General features: G+C 43.4%; 8 non-coding genes across 8 annotated transcripts; 5 read left to right on the forward strand and 3 right to left on the reverse strand.

Annotated features, from left to right (window-relative positions):
• Positions 1-5,606: 5,606 nt before the first annotated feature.
• trnak-uuu (transfer RNA lysine (anticodon UUU)) lies at positions 5,607-5,679 on the reverse strand. The gene has a single exon. It is a non-coding gene; the product is annotated as a tRNA-Lys (tRNA).
• Positions 5,680-6,849: 1,170 nt separating this feature from the next.
• trnaq-uug (transfer RNA glutamine (anticodon UUG)) lies at positions 6,850-6,922 on the forward strand. Its single transcript has one exon. It is a non-coding gene; the product is annotated as a tRNA-Gln (tRNA).
• A 2,961-nt stretch (positions 6,923-9,883) lies between these two features.
• LOC116682990 (U5 spliceosomal RNA) lies at positions 9,884-9,996 on the forward strand. The gene has a single exon (XR_004330501.1). It is a non-coding gene; the product is annotated as a U5 spliceosomal RNA (small nuclear RNA).
• Positions 9,997-11,053: 1,057 nt separating this feature from the next.
• On the reverse strand, positions 11,054-11,126 carry trnak-cuu (transfer RNA lysine (anticodon CUU)). The gene has a single exon. It is a non-coding gene; the product is annotated as a tRNA-Lys (tRNA).
• A 3,514-nt stretch (positions 11,127-14,640) lies between these two features.
• On the reverse strand, positions 14,641-14,713 carry trnak-uuu (transfer RNA lysine (anticodon UUU)). The gene has a single exon. It is a non-coding gene; the product is annotated as a tRNA-Lys (tRNA).
• A 3,662-nt stretch (positions 14,714-18,375) lies between these two features.
• Positions 18,376-18,449, forward strand: trnat-agu (transfer RNA threonine (anticodon AGU)). Its single transcript has one exon. It is a non-coding gene; the product is annotated as a tRNA-Thr (tRNA).
• Positions 18,450-19,555: 1,106 nt separating this feature from the next.
• trnam-cau (transfer RNA methionine (anticodon CAU)) lies at positions 19,556-19,627 on the forward strand. Its single transcript has one exon. It is a non-coding gene; the product is annotated as a tRNA-Met (tRNA).
• A 3,685-nt stretch (positions 19,628-23,312) lies between these two features.
• Positions 23,313-23,384, forward strand: trnae-cuc (transfer RNA glutamic acid (anticodon CUC)). Its single transcript has one exon. It is a non-coding gene; the product is annotated as a tRNA-Glu (tRNA).
• Positions 23,385-24,197: the final 813 nt, after the last annotated feature.

Consider the following 24,197-nt stretch of genomic DNA (forward strand, 5'->3'; position numbering starts at 1 on the left):
TCCTCAATGTCCCTGCTATCAACATAAATGCCTTTGCTGTCCAAAAATCGAAATCACCTTTTGTTCCAGCGTCTCCTTCTCCTCCTCGAGAGCTTCCCTCAGCCTAGCAGTGGTGTATCCGCGTCTGCGGCCACCCTGGCATGGTTCCGTTGTTTGGTTCTCAGGCCCGCTGATAATCACATTGCATTGCTCGAGGTCAGCAACTCAAGTTTCAGAAAAGTAATCTTCTCCACGTTTGCCCGTTTAGCGTTTGTATTTTACTCATCAGATCTATGATTTTTCCGCCAACAAGAAGTCCAGAGATTTCTTTATCTCCTCAACCTCATTGGGTAGGATTGCATTTTTCTTAGGTGGCATTTCTCCTGGCCTGGTGGTAGCCGGCTGCTCCTGGTCCTGGTGGTAGCGGCTGCACCAGAGCACCTGAGATGTCAGGGTTTGCAATCTCCACCTCTGAAAAATGCCTCTTCTTAGCCGGATTACGTCTGGTCATGTCGTAAATAGTAGCGGCGATGCCTCAAAACCGAGAATATAATGGGGTGTGATAATTTTATTATGATCGTTTCCAGCTGCTGCATTTATCAATGTACGATCATTCTTACGCTCTGATTGGTGTGATACGAACGTTTCATGAACTCACGTGAAGCCTGTCGTAAGAGATTTCTACATTAGGTTAATAAATGAGGGCCATTAGCTCTAAGGATGTGCTTCAATACATAACTGAAGTGGACACACTAATGAGTATCACTATGGATCATTTGTTTACCTTGTCAAGCTAAAGCCTTTTTCTAAGCTAAAAGAAAACAAGGCACTCTTCTGCAAAAGCACAGCTGGGAGTGCTTGAGAGCACTTTTGAGGTGCAGTGTGATTTTCGGCTGAGATGCTTCGGGTGCGTTTAGGTGTGAGCCCAAATAGTTGTTGAACGACAAAGACAAGACAGCGATCAGGCGGTAGAACCAGGGTATTGATGTCCCGTCCATGCAACCGATGGATATGATTAAAACCTGTATACAGCCCAACCACTTACCAATCACATCACTGGAAAGACAGCATTACTACAGGGTCCTGACAGGGTAGTGGATGTCAATTTTTTAAAATGGACAGAAAACTGCCAGAACGTGATTTGCTACTTTTCATGGGCTGTCAACAACTTTTCCAGCAGTTATAACTGATTCATCTCACCAGGAAATCATAATCTCTTGATTCATCTCCCTTTCAGAGTGTCTACATTGTGTCACCAGCAAAACAGAGCTAACAGAGGATGATTCTAACTTTCAACCTCTAGGTTGTGGGCCCAGCACACTTCAGCTGCACCACTCTGCTGAAAACCACCCCAGATGGACTTGAACCCACAATCCTGGCTTAGGAGGCCAGTGCTTATCCATTAGGCCACTGGGCTTTACGTCACCCAAACTCAACAGTTCAGGAGAAATCATATACAGTTCTGGAGACATAATGAAACAGTAACCTGACCTCTAGATTTGAAGTGCTTCCCTCTAGGCGTTCAGGGATATTGCATTCACAAGAATTGATGGACAGACATGAGGACACAGTCACCTTGACATTGAACCTTTGACCTCCAAAATGTCATCAATGATTTGCGAGTTCATGTGAATGTTTTTGCAAACTTTGAAGAAACCACATACATGGGCATTGTGATAAGATGGTGCTGTTATTGTTGTTTCTGAAATCAACAATACCTTCTAAAGTTGAATAGCTGTTGCGTACCCGGTAATATTAGAGAAGAGCTCTCGTTGGCACTGTAGGTGGACAATTTAGAAAAATTAAGTTACTTTACACTTTAAACTGTTACATCTCCTCTGAATCACCAACTGCAAATTTTCAAGCCTCATTGGCACGCCGACCACCATCTACAGTAGGTAAATCACTAGCTAGCTATGCATGAGTACCTCATACCTTTTACCAGGTTCAGGTGGTTAATAGTTATGGTCAATGAAAATTCATTAAGCTTTCTGAACAATGTTCTCATTTTCTGAACGCATTCACTCAGTAGTGTTTTATTATGGTTGTGCATCTGTGATTGCCCTAGAGGTCTCTCAGTCCAGCACCTCTCCCCCTCATCTTTGTCAGTTTTACACTGTCCAGCATAAATCGCTGACACCATACCTCACACTCATCCATGCATACACCTTGCACACAGTATACAACCTTTGCACACAGTCTTTTGTCTCCCCTTTTCATGGGGTCATGACAAAGCATCTAGGGTCATTTTAACCTTTGTGTGAGTACATAGGTTTCCACATACATAGTTTTTATTAAGATTGACGGCCAAATTGTTAGTTTTTCTGAAATTTTGTGAACTATAGCCAAACCTTCCATAGCCTCGTTGGTGCAGGAGGCAATGTGTCAGTCTCATAATATGTAGGTGTGAGTTCAACCCTCACACGGGGCAGTTTTTTTTAAAAACAAAAAAAACACAACTGATGCTGAAAATACAGTGACAGGTGGTTGAATACTGGCACTAGCACATGAATGGAATTTGTCATTCTTGGTTATTTCTGAGATTGATACAATGAAAGGAATTATTTAAGTGGTAGCAAACCAATGAAAAGGGTTATAGAACATATGTGTATGTCCTTGGACATACTATCCAAGCAGGGAGATGAGTACAGAGATTTGGGTGCTAGCAAGATGGATGTAGGTTGCCCATTGTTCATTTGACTTACCAGCAACATTGTTATGATGCAAATCTGCTTGAAAAACAGTCACAATTCTTTTAAAAACTTGTGCATGGAACATGATATGGTAGTGTCTGAATTGGTCCATGTCCATACAGGCATGTCAAATGGACAACTCATCTAGCAGAATGTGCAACTCTATGCCTGAACAGGGACTTAAACCCTGGACCCTCAGATTAAAAATCTGACGCTCTACCGACTGAGCTACCCAGGCTTCTAAAACAGAGGACTGTGGAAAAACAATCTCCTGAACTACAAATTAAAGTGCAAGTAATGAAGACAAAAAGCTGTTGCCATGATCACGGGTCTTCTGGACAGCAGGAGGGTATACCACGATTTGCACATTGCCTGAGAACACCAATGTTATTGCACAAACTGGTTGAAAATTGGCTAAATTGGCCAAAACGGTTAAAAAGCTCAAAGTCCCAACTCATCATGGCCACTAGCAGACTGTGAACATCCAGTAACCTGCATGACAGATGACGATAGCGAGCACTTCATACATATCACACAATCAAGCTGTTGCCTTACCAGGGACTTGAGCTGTGGTTTTCTTTTTTGCTCAAAACGTTGATAACCTAATGCAATTTTATGGCTACAGACAAATAACTTTACTGCTAGTGGGTACAATAAACAACTCTCCCTCTGGTTCCGCTCTATACTCTTATGGCGTTTTTCCACTGCTGGTAACGGCTCGCCTCGGCTCGGCCGCCTCGGCTCGGCCCATTCTACGTCCGTTTTCCATTGCAGATTGAGTAAAGCCTCAGTGTGGCTGGTCACCATAGCAACGCGTGATGACGTAATTTTCAGCTCAACTCACAACAGCACGTCGGCTACTTGCCGCAGCAAGAAGAAATGTTTTGTTTCAAAAGAAGCTGAAGGAAGCAACAAAAATCACCGCTAAAAAAAACGGGAGTTTGGGAATTCTGACGGAGTTCAGACGTTGACATGACGGTTGTTCGCCGACACAAAAGGGTAAGTTAAGTTTCCTGGTAACGTTAGCTAACATTTGCATGTTTTCAGCGTCGCAGTCAGTATTTACTCTACGCTATATAAGTACATGAACTTTAGCAACCATGATTACACAATAATGTACACGGTTGATGTTCCAGAGCATCACACGCTTTGCAAAAATCGCCGCCGCAGACCGTCCGGTGAGATCTCTGGTTCGATCTACTGGACTTCGTATAATCTTTATGAGAGTCACGGAGAGGCTTATGACAACGACTGGGATGTATCTGGGACGGCAGAGCCGGGGGGACACTGTCACAGGGGGCAGAGGAGAAGACCGGGAAGTTTGGGACGGTTTGATGCGCTACTTGAAAAGCTAAATAAAAACTTTTGTTATATATATTGTCATTTTTTTTAAAGTAACAGTGTGCAATATTGGAAACAACATGAAGCCGCTAGTAGCCCGAACAAAAGTAAGAATAGTGCAGAGAGTGGATAATCTGTCGGTGTCCGGCTAGATTTGTTTTAAATGTCCCTTTTGTTCTGGAAACACACTCCGCACTCTTGTTTGCTAACAACGCGGTCATAAGTGACGATTTTCTTCCAACCAACCAGCAGTCTGCAGTTTTCCACGTCACCTTTTGGTATCGCCTCGGCTCGCTTGGAACCTCGACTGAGGTAGTACTAAAAAAAGTACCTGGTAGCGGGTCCCAGGGACTTTTTTTCATAATGGAAAACCAAAAAAGGCGAGTAGAGTCGAGGCAAGGCAAGTAGATACCATGCAGTGGAAAACCGCCATTGTGTCCTCATGCGAAGCACTATACGTAGTTTGATCAAAAGCCCTCGTGACAGGAAAAATCCACAGATGACTTGCCATCCAAGCAGGGAGATCAGCACAGAGAGTTTGGGTGCTAGCAAGATGGATGTAGGTTGGCCATTGTTCATTTAGACGTACCACCACCATTGAGCTACCCATGCTTCGAAACAGAGGTCTGTGGAAAAAACAATCTCCTGAAATATAATTGAGGTGCAAGTAAATGAAGAAGATTAAGGTGTTGCCATGGAAGGAAAAATCCACCAGATGACTTGCCATCAAAGCATAGAGATCAGCACTTCATACATATCCCACAATAAAGCTGTCGCCCTACCAGGACTTGAGCTGTGGTATTCTTGTTCGCTCAAAACATTGATAACCTAATTCAAACAACACAGCTTCAGACAAGTAAACTTTATTGCTGGTGGGTGCAAAAAAACAACTCTCCCTCTTGTTCCACTTCTATACTCTTAGTGTTACGGTTAGTAAGACCCAGAACCATAGAGATACAAAAGGCACGTTTATGAGTGCGGAGGGGTTCAAACACTGGTGTAGACAGGGGCTGGTCGGTGTGAGGGAGGAAGGCAGCTCGGAGGGACAACGGATGGATCTAAGGAGAGGCAGAGTTAGTACTAGAATACAACAACAAACAACAACACAGCGCAAATGACTAGGAGCCCAGTTACCACAATAGTGCATGTAATGATCTGGCGTTGAAGAGGCGGTCAGCCCGGGTTTATGTATTGCAGTGGGTGATGAGTGATGAGGAACAGCTGAGTGGATGACAGAACGTAGATGGAAAGCCACGCCTCTAGATCCCCTGGAACGCCCTCACGGCAAGACAGACAAGACACACAGAAGAAAGGGAAGACACGACACAGGTTGGGGAATGCACCAGACCACAACACTTAGCCCTCGTGACAGGAAAAATGCACCAGATGACCTTCTATCCAAGCAGGGAGATGAGTACAGAGATTTGGGTGCTAGCAAGATGGACATAGGTTGCCTATTGTATATTTAGACTTACCAGCAACATTGTTATGATGCAAACCTGCTTGAAAAACAGCCACAATTCTTTTTAAAGACTTATGGATGGAACACAAACGATATGGCAGTATCTGAAGTGTTCAAGAACTTCAACACTACACCTGAACAGGGACTTGAACCCTGGACCCTCAGATTAAAAGTCTGATACTCTACCAACTGAGCTACCCAGGCTTCTAAAACTACTGGCTGTGGAAAAAATAATCTCCTGAACTACAGATTGAAGTTTAAGTAAATGAAGACCATTAAACTGTTGCCATGATCACGGTCTTCTGGACTGCAGGAGGGTAGACCACGTTTTGCACAATGCCTGAGAACACCATTGTTATGCACAAAACTGTTGAAAATTGGCAAAATTGGCCAAAACGGTTAAAAAGCTCAAAGTCACAACTCATCATGGCCACTAGCAGACTGTGAACATCCTGCAAACCTGCTGACAGATGACGTTAGCGAGCACTTCATACATATCACACAATCAAGCTGTTGCCTTACCAGGGACTTGAGCTGTGGTATTCTTTTTTGCTCAAAACGTTGATAACCTATGCAATTTTACGGCTCTAGACAAATAACTTTATTGCTAGTGGGTACATAAAACAACACTCCCTCTTGATCCGCTTCCTCTTGACGGGAAAAATCCACCAGATGACTTGCCATCCAAGCAGGGAGATCAGCACAGAGATTTGGGTGCTAACAAGATGGATGTAGGTTGCCCGTTGTTCATTTAGAGATAGCACCCGCATTGTTATGATGCAAACCTGCATGAAAAACAGCCACATTTCTTTTTGAAGACTTGTGCATGTTACTTACATGAGACAACAGTGTCTGAAAGTGTTCAGAATTGCCAAAGTGTACAACTCATCCAGCTCATCCAGAACTCTGCAAATTTTGCTCAATTTGGCCTTAATTTTTTCTGGACATCTGTTCTTTTTAAACAGTCAAAAAGCAGGCCGGTTAGCTCAGATTGTTTGAGTGTGGTGCTAAAAATGCTAAGCACCGGCAGACACTTTAGGGGTACTAAAATCACCAAACCCTACGCCCAAAATAATCTGTATCCACCTTTTGTTTGCACAAATCGGCCATTAACGCAAAAAACAAGTCTCAATCTCTATAGCTCTGCTTTCCATGTCTTTTGTAGCAAGGCCAAAAACAAACAGTTGTAAGGTTGTCTGCTCAGTAAGTGCAATATGAGTCACAGGTAACTAATGTGCCTAGCATTCAATCTATTTCCTTCACCAAAAGCTAACTGGCCACCTAATTAGTCTGCCTTTTTTACAAATGTTACCTCGCTCCTGAATTTCAGATAAACCATGGCAATTCAGATTTGGAAATATTTCCTTTCCTTGCAACCACGTGGCCTAATGGATAAGGCGTCTGACTTTGGATCAGAAGATTGAGGGTTCAAGTCCCTTCGTGGTTAGAAACTCCTGTCTACCTCCAGAAAACAGAATGGGAGCATGTAGCATCTTGGTTTGGACTCTATAGCTATGCTTTCCATGTCTTTTTTGCAAGGCCGAAAACATATGCAGTCCCTACACCCAAGATCATCTGTTTCCACCTTTTGTTTGCACAAATAGGCCATTTACGCAAGTGAAGAAGTTCTTGTATCTCAAAGGCATATGAGGTTGCATACAGATGGAGAGAAGGAGGAGGAGAGAGGTACCTAGTGCATCATGGGAAGTCACCCGGCAGTCTAGGCCTATAGCAGCACAACTAAGGGATGGTTCAGGACTCACCCAAGCCAGCCCTACCTATAGGATTTATCAAAGAGGAAAGTCTTAAGCCTACTCTTACATGTGGAGATGGTGTCTGCCTCCTGAACCCAAACTGGAACCTGGTTCCACAGGAGAGGAACGCTCTGGCTCCCATTCTACTTTTTGAAAACCTGTTCTTGACTTGCCTTGTCCCACATCCACTGAATGCTTAGCTAACTAAATGACTTACGTTGGCCAATAATTGTTGCTTTTTCATCTTCGTTGTGATTGTTGTGTGCCTTCAATATCATATCATGTCAATATTATGTGGATATTAGGAAAGAAACTATCTAGCAAACACTTGCAACACTTTTAAAGGTTCCATGGTGTAATGGTTAGCACTTTGGACTCTGAATCCAGCGATCTGAGTGCAAATCTCGGTGGAATGTGTTTTAAGCCACAGTATAGGTGAAAAAAAATCAACCTTTCAACTTTCCACATTTAGTTTAAAGTGAGCTTACAGGTTTAATGTCCTTGGCCATTTAGACTGAAAACAGTATGTTGGTGGGGGCATGTTGAGAAGTCACCTGGTTGTTAATGTAACTTGAAGGAGTTCCAAATTTGACAGTATTGACTGGAAGTGATAGGCTTTGAGTTACATGGGGGATACACACTTTGCATTCAGTCTCACAATCACCATAAAAATTAGGTATCACTGAAATTTGAACTTGTGTTGCTGCAGTCTGAGTATACAGTGCTCATCCTGAATGGGCCAGTCTAGTTCATCAGAACTGCTTGTTGAATGGTCTATTAGCTTTGGAACCCCCCCTTCCCCACAGCTTTCAATTGTCTTTTTCACCTGTGCTGTGGCTTAAAAAGAGGTTTAACTAAGAATTGAAGTTAGATCGCTGGATTCAGAGCCCAGAGTGCTATACATTACACCATGGAACCTTTAAAAGTGTTGCTAGTGTTTGCTTGGCAGTTTCCTTCATAATAGCCACATGTGTGATATTGAAGGCACACAAAATTCACAACAGATCAGAGGGCATTCAGGGGATATAGCTCTGTGGTAGAGCGCATGCTTCGCATGTATGAGGCCCCGGGTTCAAACCGCGGCATCTCCAACAGGTGTTGTTTTCCTGACTGTAGAAGAGCTCTTATCCTGGAAATTAAATAATGCAGCAGGAATTAAAAGACAATAAAACAGGTGTTTAACTTAACAAGTCTCTACCAATTCTGCACTTTACCCATGTCCTGCTTTACTCAACAATTGAGAAGGATTTGAGCATTTTTGTATAGCACAGTGTTTTAGGTTGTAGTGATCTCCTTGTGTTTATGGTAATTAATGCAAAAATCAGTCTCAATGACCAGATGTGTTGCAAGATTTGCAGTCAACATTGAACTGTCCAGTGATGGTGGTATAGTGGTGAGCATAGCTACCTTCCAAGCAAATGACCGTGTTGGATTCCCAGCCATTGCAGTAGCTTTCTTTGAGTGATGTTACTTTTTAACTTTGAATTATACATACCAGTGCAAGCATTTTGCCATGGTTTGATTTGACCACCAGGTTTTGAAGCAATATACAACATTAACATTACATATTCCACCCAGGTTTCTTCTCTTATTCAGTGATCTCACAAAAAAGTCAAAAACATCTGAAAATCTTCAGGGGCTGTAGCTCAGTGATAGAGCACATTTTGAGTCTCAATGCCCAGATGTGTTACAAGATTTTCAGTGAACGCTGCGTTGTCAAGCGATGGTGGTATGGTGGAGAGCATAGCTACCTTCCAAGCAGCAGTTGACCTGGGTTTTATTCCCAGCCATCGCAGTAGTTTTTATTGTGTGGTTACTTGCTTTATTTGTCAAGATTAGCCCAAAAGGTTACTCGCCCAACCAGATTTGATGAAATATTAGATATTTGTTATGGCACAAATAAGGGAGCATTGTTCATTCATCCAAGGGTCCCTGGAACCCGAAGGACAACGTCATGGGTCCCCTGGACCCGAAGGACAATGCCACGGGTCCTTGGGACCCGCAAGGCCAATGGGTCACAATGGGAACCCGAAGGACAACGTCATGGGTCCATGACGTTGTCCTTCGGGTTCCAGGGGACCCTTGTTCATTACATTTTACTTCATAATTGCAACCGCATGTGTTGTATTCATTGTTGCAAAATGTTCTGTATATAGTTTGTTTGTTACCATGACAACACCTTTGATCTGAAGCTTGATTTTGTCATGTAAATAGTTTTCAAATCAGCAATAAATATAACAATTTTTGATCAATTTTTTTTTCATATCAATTGCATGCTTAAATAACATACTGGTTAAAGACCCGCACATTTCAAGAGAACCTGACCCACTTCCGGGTTAAATCTGACCACTTCCGGTTTAGGCCCCGCCCAGTCCGAGTACAGATCCGGATACAGATAATTCATGTGGTAAACAGATACAGATACAGATACAGATAATGCTGTACTCGCTCATCCCTAGTGATTATTCACATTTGACACTTGAGATTGGTTGGTGTTTTAAAAGAAGGGCATTGTGAGTACAGATATAAACATCAGTAAGGAGTCTACCAAGTTGCCTCTTATCATTTTAGTTTGGACACACAGTGAGGCTTACCGCGATGGTTTGGACTGGGACCACTAGGGTTTTCTGCTGCTCTCGAACAGATGGCTGTACTCACTCTGGTTTCTCTTTATAACGCACAAGTCTTTCCCCTTTTACTAAAGACTTCCTTGGAGGGGAACGCCGATGAGTTGAAACTATTTTTTGGTGGGATTTGCTTTTGGCCGAGCCTTTTGTACTTGTGAAAAACAAATATGCTGTCCTTAACTAGACTCAGATTCTTAACAGCAGCTAAATAATAGAAGCAAGACCCTTGCCAATTTTCATGGGCCGTGGACAGCTACTGAGACGACAGGACTCCCCCTGACTGAAAAATGGCTAGAATCTCTTTTATGGGTGGGATACTTGTCAATTGATCTACGAGTTTATGTGAATGTTTTTTTCTCCCTCCAGGGGGACCCTGTATTGACTCCGTTCGATAGCTCAGTTGGTAGAGTGTAGGACTGTAGAGGCATAAGTTGTAGTCCTTCGGTTGCTGGTTCAAATCTGGCTCGAAGGAGCAATAGAAAAAACTGGGTAAAAATGTGAGGAACAAACGAGCAGGACAGGACTCTCCTTGTTCGTTGGTCTAGGTTTATGATTCTCCCTTAGGGTGGTACGATAGTTCCTGGATGAGACTACTTTGCATAGAGGTGGAGTTATGGATTGAATAATCTGGTTTATTTATTGAGTGTGATGGATGAGAAAGTGTCACCTATTTGGCAAATTCATCACAATATTACTATTACTTTTTACTGGCAAAATCAAGTCTGTGTTTTGGTAATAATATTCTGTATCAAATGTTTCCTGTTGGCAAATGATATCGGGAAACTGACTCAAGCTGCATTTCCTTTTTACGAATATGAATGTTAACCTTCAGTTCTGGAATGTTAAGTTGCAGTTCTGGAACAATAGGTTGAAGTTGTAGAATTTCAAGAGTTGCGGTCCTAAACTGTTAATTACAGTTCTAAAATGGTACATTGTAGTTCTAGAATGTTAAGCTGCAGTTCTAGAACAATAGGTTGAAGTTTTAGAATTTGAACATGCATTGTCACCAGACTTTAGTTTGATCTGAGGAACAGGAGTCAGCACAGGCCATGATTGTAGAATGCAGGCACATTTTAGTCTGGTAAATTACAGGGATTTTTACACTGGGATGGAACTGCTATTCTTGCGATTGACAGACCCAATACAGCCATATTATACAGTGCAGAACTCAGGCATTCCTACTCTCTAAAACACCACAGCCCAACGTGGGGCTCGAACCCACGACCCTGAGATTAAGAGTCTCATGCTCTACCGACTGAGCTAGCCAGGCACTTCTTAACCCTTTTGTTGTCCTTCGGGTCCTGGGGACCCGTGCAGTTTTACCCATAGTGTTGTCCTTCGAGTCCCCGGGACCCGTGGCGTTGTACTTTGGGTTCCAGGGACCCAAAGGACCACGTCAAGGGTCCTTTGGGTCCCGGGGACCCTTGACATTGTCCTTCGGGTCCATAGGACCCGTGGCATTGGCCTTGCGGGTCCCAAGGACCTGTGGCATTGTCCTTCGGGTCCCGGGGACCCTTTACGTTGTCCTTCGGGTCCATAGGACCCTTGCCATTGTCCCTCGGGTCCATAGGACCCTTTACATTGTCCTTCGGGTCCATAGGACCCTTGACGTTGTCCTTTGGGTCCCGGGGACCCTTGACGTTGTCCTTCGGGTCCATAGGACCCGTGGCATTGGCCTTGCGGGTCCCAAGGACCCGTGGCATTGTCCTTCGGGTCCAGGGGACCCATGACGTTGTCCTTCGGGTTCCAGGGACCCTTGGCATTGGCCTTATGGGTCCTTGGGACCCGTGGCATTGTCCTTCGGGTCACGGGCACCCTTGACGTTGTCCTTTGGGTTCCAGGGACCCGTGGCATTGGCCTTATGGGTTCTTGGGACCCGTGGCATTGTCCTTCGGGTCCTGGGACCCGTGGCATTGTCCTTCGGGTCCCGAGGACCCTTGACGTTGTCTTTCGGGTTCCAGGGACCCGTGGCATTGACCTTATGGGTCCTTGGGACCCGTGGCACTGTCCTTCGGGTCCCGGGGACCCTTGACGTTGTCCTTTGGGTCCTAGGGACCCGTGGCATTGTTCTTTCGGGTCACATGGACCCGTGGCGTTGTCCTTTTGGGTCACGGGGACACGTGTTGTTGTCCTTCGGGTCCCTAGGACCCGCGACATTGTCCTTCGGGTCCCAGGGACTCGTGGAATTGTCCTTCAGGTCACAGGGACCCTTGGCATTGGTGGTACACTCAATCGGACGTATTAGTTCTGCTACCCTCCCATCGTCCTGCTTTTGAGTCCCCGGGATTCTGGCCAGTGGCTTGTAGTTGTAGTACAAACAGGAAAGGCAAAGGCGAGTGGAAAGGGAGGTTAAAAAATAAAACTAAAGGCTTGACATCAGTCTACTCATTATTTTTATTACACACACACACACACACACAATATACACTTTAGACACATTTGTCTTCTTGTTGTCGTCATTTGCACTGTGCACTTGTTGCACGTGGCTCGGCACAGCCAGGGGGAGCAGCTGCAGCATGGCCCGTCGTTTGACTCTGGAGTTGAAGCTGCATCGGATTCTCGTGAGCGGCGTTGCCGCTAGCAATGTCTCCGCTGAAGTCAAGGTACAAAAAGGAGAAAACCCACAAGAGGCCTGCGACAAACACGACGACGACAACCACCACCGTGACTGTGATGGCGGTGGGTGTGCGTCACAAGAGGACCAACACATACACGACCACAGCGGCAAAAAAGACTACTGCTACTACGACGACGACAACAAAGATGATGACCAAGGCCAAATGGACGTTGAAGTTCAAGACAAAGAAGGAGAACAAGTGAATGAAGAAGAAGAAGTAGAGGAAGAAGAAGACAAAGACAAAAAAGTATAAGTAGGAGAAGACGACGAAGAAGAAGAAGAAGAAGAAGAAGAAGATGGTAGTGAAGACGAGGGGCAAGAGGAGGATGAGGAAACATTTGTGTCAAAAGATGGCAAAGTCAAATGGTCCTCGAAAACGTGTCATCCCAGTGTCCCTAGACCTCATTGCCATGCTACCAAAAAAGACAAACCCGACCAAGAAGAGGACACAACAGACGCTGCTGTTTGTGGCTGCCACAAATCTCGAGGGTCAAAGGAGATGCGCCACAGCCGGAAAGTGGAAAGAGATGGACGTCACGGACCTGCGAGCCTACCTCGGGCTGCTGCTCCTCGCGGGCGTGTACCGGTCCCGCAACGAGGCCTTGGAGAGCCTGTGGCACGAGAGCGGCAGGGCCATTTTCCGTGCCACGATGCCAATCAAGCAGTTCCACGCGTACTCTAGACTGTTGCGATTCGACGACCGTGAGTCAAGAGCTGTCCGCCAAGCCTTGGACAAACTGGCGGCCGTACGAGAGGTGTGTGACGGTGGACGAGCAGCTGGTGCCCTTTAGAGGTGTTGTATTTGTTGCTTTGTTGTGTTTTCGGGTTTTTTTTGTACCATTGCCGTACAATTGTCTTAGTGTGTGTGTGTGTGTGTGTGTGTGTGTTAAATTTTTTCTTCCATCTCTTTCCATCATGTTCCATCTTCTTGTTTGGACACGCCACTTTCACACACCCGAGAGGAATCTGGTCGCCCGCGTGGTGCTGGACGTGACCTAGGGCCTGAGGGGCCTGCGTAACGTGACGTGCGACAACTTTTTCACCTCCTACGTGCTGGTCCAGCGGCTGCTCGTTGAGCGGCGCCTCACCGCGGTGGGCACGATGGGCAAAAACAAGCCTGAGCTGCCGGGGGCGTTGCTCGCCACAAAGGGCCGTGCGGTCTTCTCGTCCAAGTTTGCCTTCACGCCCGTCCCCACTCTGGTGTCCTACGTGCCCAAGAGGCACAGGAACGTGGTGCTGCTGAGCACGCTGCACACGGGGGATGCGTGCGTTGGCGCCGGCAGGCAAGCCAAACCTGACATCATCCTCCACTACAACCACACCAAGGGATGCGTGGACAACCTGGACAAGCTCGTGGACACATACAGCTGTCGCAGGAAGATGGTGCGCTGGACCCTCGCCGTGTTCCACAACATCCTCGACGTGTCCGCCTACAACGCCTTTGTGCTGTGGCGAGAGCTCAGGCCCGAGTGGATGCGCGGCAAGCTCAACAAGAGGAGGGCGTTCCTCGAGCAGTTGGGAAGGGCGTTTGTGAATCCGCTCATCGAGAGACGGCGGCGTCTGCCTCGCACGGAGGCGTCCGCCGCACTTGTCAAAGCCGTCGTCAAAGCGAGGAGGTCCTGTGGTGGTGGCGGCTGTAGTGACGGCTGTAGTGGCGGCAGCGGCGGCAGCGGCGGCGGCACAGTCACAAGGGGCCTAGAGGAGGACGGGGATTCTGAACCGGACACACCGAGGGTGCAAAGCAAAAGGAAGCAGTGTCAGCTCTGAAGGTCGATGAAGGTCTCTAGCAAGATAAGTAAGCTCTTTATTATTGGTCTTGTATTAAATCATAGATGTAGTTTGACGTACTACTCGTCATTAATGGAGGAAAATAGGAACAACCCCAGGTTTATCTTCAGCACTGTAGCCAGGCTGACGGAAGGTTATATGGTTATACAGATATATATATATATATATATATATATATATATATATATATATATATATATATATATATACGGATATAGGTTGCCCATTGTTCATTTAGACTTACCAGCAACATTGTTATGATACAAACCTGCGTAACAATTCTTTTTAAAGACTTGTGCATGGAACACAAAATATGACACTGTTTGAAGTGTTCAGGTATGTCAAATGGACAACTCATCTAGCAGAATGTGCAACTCTACGCCTGAACAGGGACTTGAACCCCGGACCCTCAGATTAAAAGTCTGATGCTCTACCGACTGAGCTACCCAGGCTTCTGAAGCAGCTGACTGTAGAAACAACAATCTGCTGAACTACAAATTGAAGTGCAAGTAAATGAAGACCATTAAGCTTGTTGCCATGATCACGGTCTTCTGGACAGCAGGAGAGTAGACCATAATTTGCACAATGCCTGAGAACACCAAATGTTATTGCACAAACTGGTTGAAAATTGGCTAAATTGGCCAAAACGGTTAAAAAGCTCAAAGTCACAACTCATCATGGCCACTAGCAGATTGTGAAAATCCTGCAAACCTGCATGACATAACTGGCACCACTATGCCAGTTGTTCTTGAATTGCAGCTCAAATTTCTAGAACTGCAGCTTAACTTTCTAGAACTGCAGCTTAACATTCTAGAATTTAAAGCTAACATTGTAGAATGGCAGCTTAACATTCAACGTAACATTTTAGAACTGTAATTAACAGTTTAGGGCTGCAACTCTTAAAATTCTACAACTTCAACCTATTGTTCCAGAACTGCAACTTAACATTCCAGAACTGCAGGTTAACATTCTTGAACTTTGACCTAACATTCTAGATTAACAGCTTAACATTCTAGAAATTAAACATAACATTCTAGAACTACAACACAACATTGTAGTAACATTTTGGGACCGCAGCTTACAAATATTCTAAAACTTCAACCTATTGTTCTTGAATTGGAACTTTACATTGTATAATGGCAGCTTAACGTTCTAGAACCACAACATAACATTGTTGAACTGTAAGTAACATTTTAGGACCATGACTCTTAAAATTCTAAAACTACAACCTATTGTTCTACAACTGCAACTTAACATTCCAGAACTGCAGCTTAACATTCTTGAACTTAAATCTAACATTCTAGAACTGAATATTAACATTCTAGAACTCAAACCTAACATTCTAGAACTGCAACTTACCATTCTAGAACTAAGATGTAACCTTTTAGAACTGTAAGTAACATTTTGGGACCGCAACTTACAAATATTCTAAAACTTCAACCTATTGGTCTTGAATTGCAACTTTACATTGTATAATGGCAGCTTAACGTTCTAGAACTACAACATAACATTGTTGAACTGTAAGTAACATTTTAGGACCATGACTCTTAAAATTCTAGAACTACAACCTATTGTTCTACAACTGCAACTTAACATTCCAGAACTGCAGCTTACCATTCTAAAACTACAATGTAACATTTTAGGACTATGAGCAACCTTTTGGGAATGCAACTTATACAAATTCTAAAACTTCAACCTATTGTTCTGGAATTGCAACTCAAATTTCTAGAATGAAAGCTTAACTTTCTAGAACTGCATCTTTACATTCTAGAACTTCAACCTAACATTCTAGAACTGCAGCTTAACATTCTAGAATTTAAAGCTAACATTGTAGAATGGCAGCTTAACATTCTAGAACTGTAACATTTCAGAACTTTTGAGTGAAATATTTGGACCGCAACTCAAAACTTGAGAAGTGCCTGGCTAGCTCAGTTGGTAGCGCATGATACTCTTAATCTCAAGGTCGTGGATTCGAGCCCCACGTTGGGTGATGTTGTTTTAGAGAGTGTGCGTGCGAATGCCTGAGTTCTGCACAGTATCAGGTTTCTGTATTGGGGCAGATCGAATGTCAATCGCAAGATTAGCACTTCCATCCCAGTGTAAAAATCCCTGAAATTTACCAGACTAAAATGTGCCTGCATTCTACGATCGTGGCCTGTGCTGACCTCCTGTTCCTCAGATCAAACTAAAGTCTGGTGACGATGCATGTTCAAATTCTAAAATTTCAGTTCTATTGTTCTAGAACTGCAATTTAACATTCCAGAACTGCAGCTTAAAAGAAAGTTGACATTAATCAAAAAGAAAGTGCATGTGTATGTGCATTAATCAAAAAGAAAGTGCATGTGTATATTCATTAGTAAGTAGACCTTGTGGCCCAACGGCAGACTGTCAGTAGAAACAAACCTTTTTGTTGTAAGAAAACTTGTTTAATTTGTTATTAATCTATTTTGTAATTTTACATATGTTTAAAAATATCAGAATTCATATTGATATTGCAGTATTCATAATCAATATTGCAATATCACATTTTGTCAAGATCGTGCAGCCCTAGTGTGTGTGTGTGTGTGTGTGTGTGTGTGTGTGTGTGTGTCATCTGGTGGGTGTTGATGGACTGCGGATCACGGAGCAGACACGAAGCGGAGTGGATCTGCCGCTGGTGGAAGTCAGGGGAAAGGCCTCCTGTGTGGCGTGAGCATGGCATTTTATTGGTCTTTGCACACCAGAAACTTTTCTGACGTGGCGATGTTGTTGTTAATCTTGTCTGTACACATGGGACTGAAATGCTTAGGAATCCCCATCAGTCATTCAGAACTGCCCAAGGTACTTGTGAAATAGGCTCTTTTTTGTCTGATTGATGGTACCAACTGTAATGGAGTTTGTCAGGCCTCAGCAGAGAACCCCTCTGCTGTAAAAACAGAACATATTTTACAGCTGTGATTTGGACTTGAAATCCAAAATAAATAAATAAATAATAATAAATAAATAAGAATTCAGTGATGTATACTGAAGACGTTAAAATCAGGCAGTCAGTGCCCAAAGTGCCTTGGCCGGTAAGGTTCATGTTTATTTCACCTCTGACCTCAGTCAGCATCACATGCACCTAAAACCCCACCCGACAGTGATGTCACAGGGTCCTGGTGTACACCTGGGCCACGTTCAGCCCCAACAAAACAAGCATTATAAAATGGGTCCAATCCATTTCCCTTTATTGCCCATCAACAGGCCACAACTGGGCAAAATTAAATAATGCTTGTTAGGCACTATAGCAACAACAACAAAAAAATAAATATATATATATATATATACACTCTTTCTAGTGCTGATGACATAAATATTGACTGATAATTAAGGCACTGAATTTGGACCCAGGATCTCTTGTTTACAAGACAGGTGTTTTAACCACTAAGCTACAGTGCCTCCTACAGGTTTATGTGTCATGCAAGATTACAATGAGCTAGTGAACAGGGTTCCAACCATCCATCCATCTTTGTCAAGCAGCTCCAGCAGGGGACCCCGAACTTCCCTTTTCTGAGCAACTGGGGGATCCTTAGGCGTTCCCAGGCCAGGTTAGAGATATATTCCCTCCACCTAGTCCTGGATCCTCCCCGAGACCTACTCCCAGCTGGACGTGCCTGGACCACCTCCCTAGGGAGGTCCCCAGGAGGCATCTAGACATGGTCACCACTTTCTCATTTTTGTATTGCAGCACATCCAGCTGATAGAGCTTCTCAATGATCTGGAAGAGCTCCATGTTGGAAGGAACAGTGGACGTCAGAAGGCACTGTTGTGGCCGTAGCTCTTGCTCCACGATTCGTGCTGGGCCCTGAAGCGTCCTCCCCAGTCTGGTTCAAATGGTGACTGGTCCACCTGGTGGACCGAGCTTCACTGGCTCCACTTTAATGTTTGTGTTTCTTGTTGTTTTAACAAGTATAATATTACTGAAATGTAATTAGTAAAGAGTTATATTACTGTGTTAAAGCAAAAACGAATACATTACTTTATGTGCGTTACTTTTGTAACACGTTACTCCCAATACTGCCAATCAGTACACTGCATGTTTAGCTTATTCAAGGCAAAAGAGAAATTGAGAATTAACATTACACCTGCTAATGGAGGTGCTGTGGCTTAGTTGGTTAAAGTGCCTGTCTAGTAAACAGGAGATCCTGGGTTCAAATCCCAGCAGCACCTTGTTGTTGCAGAGATTACCTCTGTTTGCATCATCATGTCGACCCAATCCCCCTGCTACCCATTAAAAGGATCACTTTGCATTCAGTCTCGTATTCACCATAAAAATTAGTTATCACTGAAATTTGAACTTGTGTTGCTGCAGTCAGAGTATACAGTGCTCATCCTGAATGGGCCAGTATAGTGCATCAGAATTGCTTGTTGATTGGTCTGTTAGCTTTGAAACCCCCCTTTCCCCACAGCTACTAATTGTCAGATATGGGTGGGGGAGTAGGCACTGCGTCCAACCCTTTCTGTGTAAAAAAAAACAACTAAAGAAGTCTCTTGGATGAGAGACAAAACTTCTGCAGAGAACCTTTTACCAAGTCCAGTTGCCCTTGGCCTAGTTGTGATCTTTAGGGGTAATAGCATGGATCAGGAACCAAAACGGACACTGTGGGCATTGTACGGCAATATTTGACACGTTTAGATCAGTTTATTTCCCATCTGGCAGGTATACTTGTGGACTTAGTTGGACATTTTGAAGATAATTGCACAATGTTGACCCAATTGTCAGGTCTATTTCCCATTTGGCAGGGACATTTCTTGATTCAGGTGGACATTGTGGACAGAAACATTGGTGGATCTTGATTCCCACCATGGGATTTAGCCTGTATTGCACATTGGGGTACAAGGTCAATAAGATGCCATTAACATCTCGCGCAATGTATTGCCATTGTCAAGCAAATTGCCACCCTAGTGACTTTCTTCCATGTCTCCATGAACGCCCATATGTTTGGGCTGACAATTACAAGAGCAGCCGGAAACCCTAGTCGACCCAGTCCAAACCATTGCGGTAAGCCTCACTGGGTGTCCAAACTAAAATGATACGAGGCTACTTGGTAGACTCCTTACTGATGTTTATATCTGTACTCACAATGCCCTGTTTAAAAAAAAAAACAGAAAATCACAAGTGTTACATGTGAATAATCAATGTGTGAGTAATCAGGAAGCTCACATAAAAGATAGTTGCAAGGTCTACCAAATAACTTTCCAACCCGTGAGCGGTTGGAACCTTGGTTGCCACCTTCCATCAAAATGTTAGTCACAGACCTGGGCAGCAATTCCAGAGCAGAGTGGCGCAGCGGAAGCGTGCTGGGCCCATAACCCAGAGGTCGATGGATCGAAACCATCCTCTGCTAATTGCTATGCTTTGTATCTATTTCCTGTCTGTTGATGTTTAACAAAGCATCAGTTTGTGAAATGAAGTGGTTCCACCTAATACTGGAGCATAAAACAATAAATATACTACAGTACAAATGAATAGCTTTTGCAGCTCTTTTAAAAGACTCTACCATAATACCTGCTTGGAATCAAAGCCATATCAACTGCTTGGAAGGCAGCTATGCTCACCACTATACCACCATTGCTGGACAATATAACGTTCACTGCAAATCTTGCAACACATCTGGTCATTGAGACTGAAAATAAATGCTCAGAGATGCAACAGTGGCTTCCAGTACCTATGAGGTATTACAATATTGTCCATGAAGGTACATCTGCCATAGAAGGATGTGTGACCACCATTAAAGGATGGCTTTCTTTGTCGGCAGGATTCAAACTTGCGAGGGGAGTTCCCAATGAATTTCAAGTCCATTGCCTTAACCACTCGGCCATGGCAACCTAAAAAGCAGAGAAATACCGATTTCCACTAATAGTGATATCCTATTCAAGGCAAGGCAAGGAAGCTTTATTTGTATTGCACCTTTCAGCCATAGGGCAATTTAAAGTGCTTTACACAAAAAGAGTTAAAAAATAGTTAAAAAATAAAAATAGATAAAACACAAGAATAAAAGTTACAGTGCAGTATACAAAATCAAACATTAAAGAAATTAACAACCATTTAAAGAAAGGCAACATCCAAAAGAAAGGTCTTCAGCCTTCAGCGTTCTGAATCAGCTGCAGCTGTCTGATTGATTTTTTAGGGAGAGCTGTAAAGACCCCGTTACAGTAGTCAAGTCTGCTGAAGATGAAAGCATGGACCAGTTTTTCCAAATCCTGTTGACACATAAGTCCTTTAACCCTTGATATATTCTTAAGGTGATAGTAGGCTGACTTTGTAATTGTCTTAATGTGGCTGTTAAAATTCAGGTCTGAGTCCATGACTACACCAAGATTTCTGGCTTTGTCTGTTGTTTTTAATATTGTTGTTTGAAGCTGAGCGCAGACTTTTAATCGTTCCTCTTTTGCTCCTAAAACAACCACCTCAGTTTTTCCTTCATTTAATTTCAGAAAGTTCTGGCACATCCAGTCGTTAATTTGTTTGATGCACTCAGTCAGTTTATGTATTGGACTATAGTCTCCTGGCGATAAGGTTATGCAAATTTGTGTGTTGTCCGTATAACTATGGTAACTTATTTTGTTGTTTTCCATAATCTGAGCCAGTGGAAGCATGTTAAGAACCAGTATTAATGCAAAGAAAGGACTGGAGCATTTGGAACTCTGGAACTCTGTGTGGCTTACTTATGTAGCATGGAAGCTACCGTTAGCTAACTAGCCAATAGTTAAAATCACAATCGGACTGAAAATTGTTCTACGTCCTATAATGTTACAGACCGACGCGATACCAAACGCAAAAGGGTCTTATATACACAGTATATGTATTTATAAATATGTAAAATTAAGTTTTTTCTTTTCATTTATTTTTTCAACCCAGCCACGCAGTAAGGCAAGAGCCTCACAGGAGCAGGCAAAGAGCCGCATGCGGCTCACGAGCCGCAGGTTCGCCACCCCTGCACTAGAAGATCACGGCCACTTGGTAGCAGTAGGGCCTTGTTGTTGTGAAAGCATAGTGGGAACTCTGAAATATCAACTGTTGACAGTATGAGCTAGCCAGGAGTCAAACCTAGAATCTTCTGAGCCGTAATCAGACACGTTATCCATTGCGCCACTAGCCTTACGTTCAGCATTAGCAATAGCTACGTTCTCACACCATTGTATGCAAACAGGGTTGATCTTTGTTGGCAAGTGTATAGAAGGCCAGTTAACCGTTTGTTACAGTCCAAAATTTGGGGACTCTTGCAGGACTTTTAGGCCACGCTGTCTAGTTTCTATCAATGTAAAGTAAAGCAGAAGATGTAGTAATTCAAAGAAACAACAGGAAAGTAGCTTCTCACAGGTGCCGTGACCCAGATTCCTACCGAGGTTGCTGCAGCCACCGCAACGCAGAGTACCAAGCACTATAAGATCGCGACCATTTGGTATTAAAATCACCGCGTTGTTGTGATAGCATAGTCGGAAATCGGATCCACAAATATGCTGCTATGTTCTAGGTTCCCCTAATTGATGAGTAACAACTGACAATTCCAGGGATAGTTTTCTAGTACTGCTGATTCTAAAAAGACAACAGAGAAAGCTTGATGATAGCTGTGCTTCAGTTAAATTGAAGGATTTAGAGCTGTTTTAGCACATGAAAAGATATTTACGCATCATTTGGCTCCAAATATGTGTAAATTTACTGTGATAGACAGTTTGTACAGGAGTAAACTTGGAAATGAGGATCAAGTAATTTAATAGCTAAAGAACAGAACAAATTATCCAGGAGTCAACCCTAACATCTTGTGATCTGTAGCCAGACGCGTTACCCATTGCCCCACTAGCCCTACGTTGAGAGCATTGGGAGTACCTGGCTTCTCACACCATTCTATGCAAACAGTGGTGATCTTTGTTGGCAAATGTGCAGAAAGCCAGTCAAATCTTTGTTGTAGTCCAAAATGTGGGGCCTCCTGCAGGAACTTTATCCTAAGCTGTCCAGTTTCTATCAATGTAAAATGAAGCAGAGGATGGAAAAATGTGGAGGCATTACAGAGAACTAGCTTTACAATTTTACAATTACAATTGTAAAGCTATTATAGTTACTCATCATTTGGCTCTTTATACATGTACATTTTCTTTGTAGAGTTTGTCCTGGGGGGTAAAGTTGGAAATGACGAACAAGGGATTTAGTCGCCAAAGAGCACTACGAGCTAGCCAGGAATCAGACCTAGAATCTTCTGATCTGTAATCAGACACATTATCCATTGCGTCAAAGCTGGGGAACAATAGTCTCATGGGGGGGAAGAGGAAAAAGGGGAAGAGGGAGGTAATGAGAGAAAAGATGAGAAAGATGCTAAATTACACACAAAGAAAAATCACATCTACAAAAATAAAATTTGACGGATGGGACTCCCTGATGGTCTAGTGGCTAGGATTTGGAGCTCGCACTGCCGCGGCCTGGGTTCAGTTCCTGGTCAGGACTTGACAGATACAGGTGCAACATTTGAAAGAGTAAGTTCCTAGACTTGTTTTTGGTTGATTTAGATTTGTCAAATTCTTCCTCATTAGTTTAACGCTAGAACCCCAACAGTGTTAAAGAGTTCCATTCCCTTTAAATCAAACCCCCGACAGCGGATGTATCCTGTTGACATCATTGATCATAAACACTTCATCTGCCTCCATTTCAATAACAATTCTTTTTATTTTTCAAACAATAACTAAACCCCTAACCAACATTTTTTTCCAAAAAAACAATGTCTGGGAATGTCAAGGAAGTAATGTTATTTTGGATTCAGGTCCAAATTTTAACATTTTAGTGCAATGCAAAGGTGCATAACAGATTGCTTTCTACTTACCTGGAGCGATGCAAAGCAGGGGTGGCCAACTAGTCAAGGAACAGCAAGAGACTTGGTATTTAAGACTACAAACTGACTATGTGACAGATGTGTAATCTGTCATGTCCTGCCTTCTGAAGCTCTAGCCAGGCGCCATTCCTCGCCTAAAACAACATGAGTCATTCCAGTAAGTGAAGAGGAAACTCACATCTACAAAGATAAATTTGTAAGATGTGACTCCCTGATGGTCTAGTGGCTAGGATTCGGCGCTCTCACCGCCGTGGCCCGGGTTCAATTCCCGGTCAGGGAATGGTCAGGACTTGATACACTCTAAAGCAAATTTGTACTTTTACATACATTTTCATGTTAACTTTACAGAATTTTTCTGTTTTTTTTTTTTTTAAATACAGAAAAACACCAATAAATTACAAAAATAAACTGTGAATTTAAGGGACAACTAGCACGTGTGAAACCACCTGTGGGAGTGGAACATGGATGTGTAGAGATGGGCTTTCAAACAATGCACCTTTTGACATTTTGAAATGTCACAGTAGGAAAACCAAAGGTATAAATAAAAATGAATTATGGCACAACTCAATTTAGATTTTTACAGTAGACATAAGGCATTACAAAGTCAAGAAACTAGGTGTTGATAGTGAAGGGCAAATGAAGCTTTGGTGAAGCACTGAACCACTTAGAGGAATTGGTTTGAAAATGGGTTCATTACTAGAAGCTTCAGTAACAGCGACCTCGCCTGGTGAAGGGCCAAGGCTGCATCCAAATGATCCCGACAAGATAGTGGACAGGAGGCTTTAGACTAGTGACACTCACGTGTACTAACAATGGGATAGCATTCTTTTTAAAATAAAGATTGTGTAATGTATTATTGGGTATTAGGTAAAGAGTGCTTGGGGAAACAGAGGATGTGCTTGTGTAACTATTGCCGGGGGGTATGTGGGACAGGGACCACTCATCGATTTTTATTAAGGAACATTATATTTTCCACGTTTGTGCATATGCACCAAACAAGAGTTTGGGGTATTTGGCCTTCTTGGAGACCTTGAATAGAGTCCTGTATGGGGCTCCATAACTCCACAGTTCTGCTGGGGGACTTCAACGCACA

This window comes from Etheostoma spectabile, unplaced genomic scaffold, assembly GCF_008692095.1.
Source record: "Etheostoma spectabile isolate EspeVRDwgs_2016 unplaced genomic scaffold, UIUC_Espe_1.0 scaffold00018866, whole genome shotgun sequence".
Classification (NCBI taxonomy): Eukaryota; Metazoa; Chordata; class Actinopteri; order Perciformes; family Percidae; genus Etheostoma; species Etheostoma spectabile.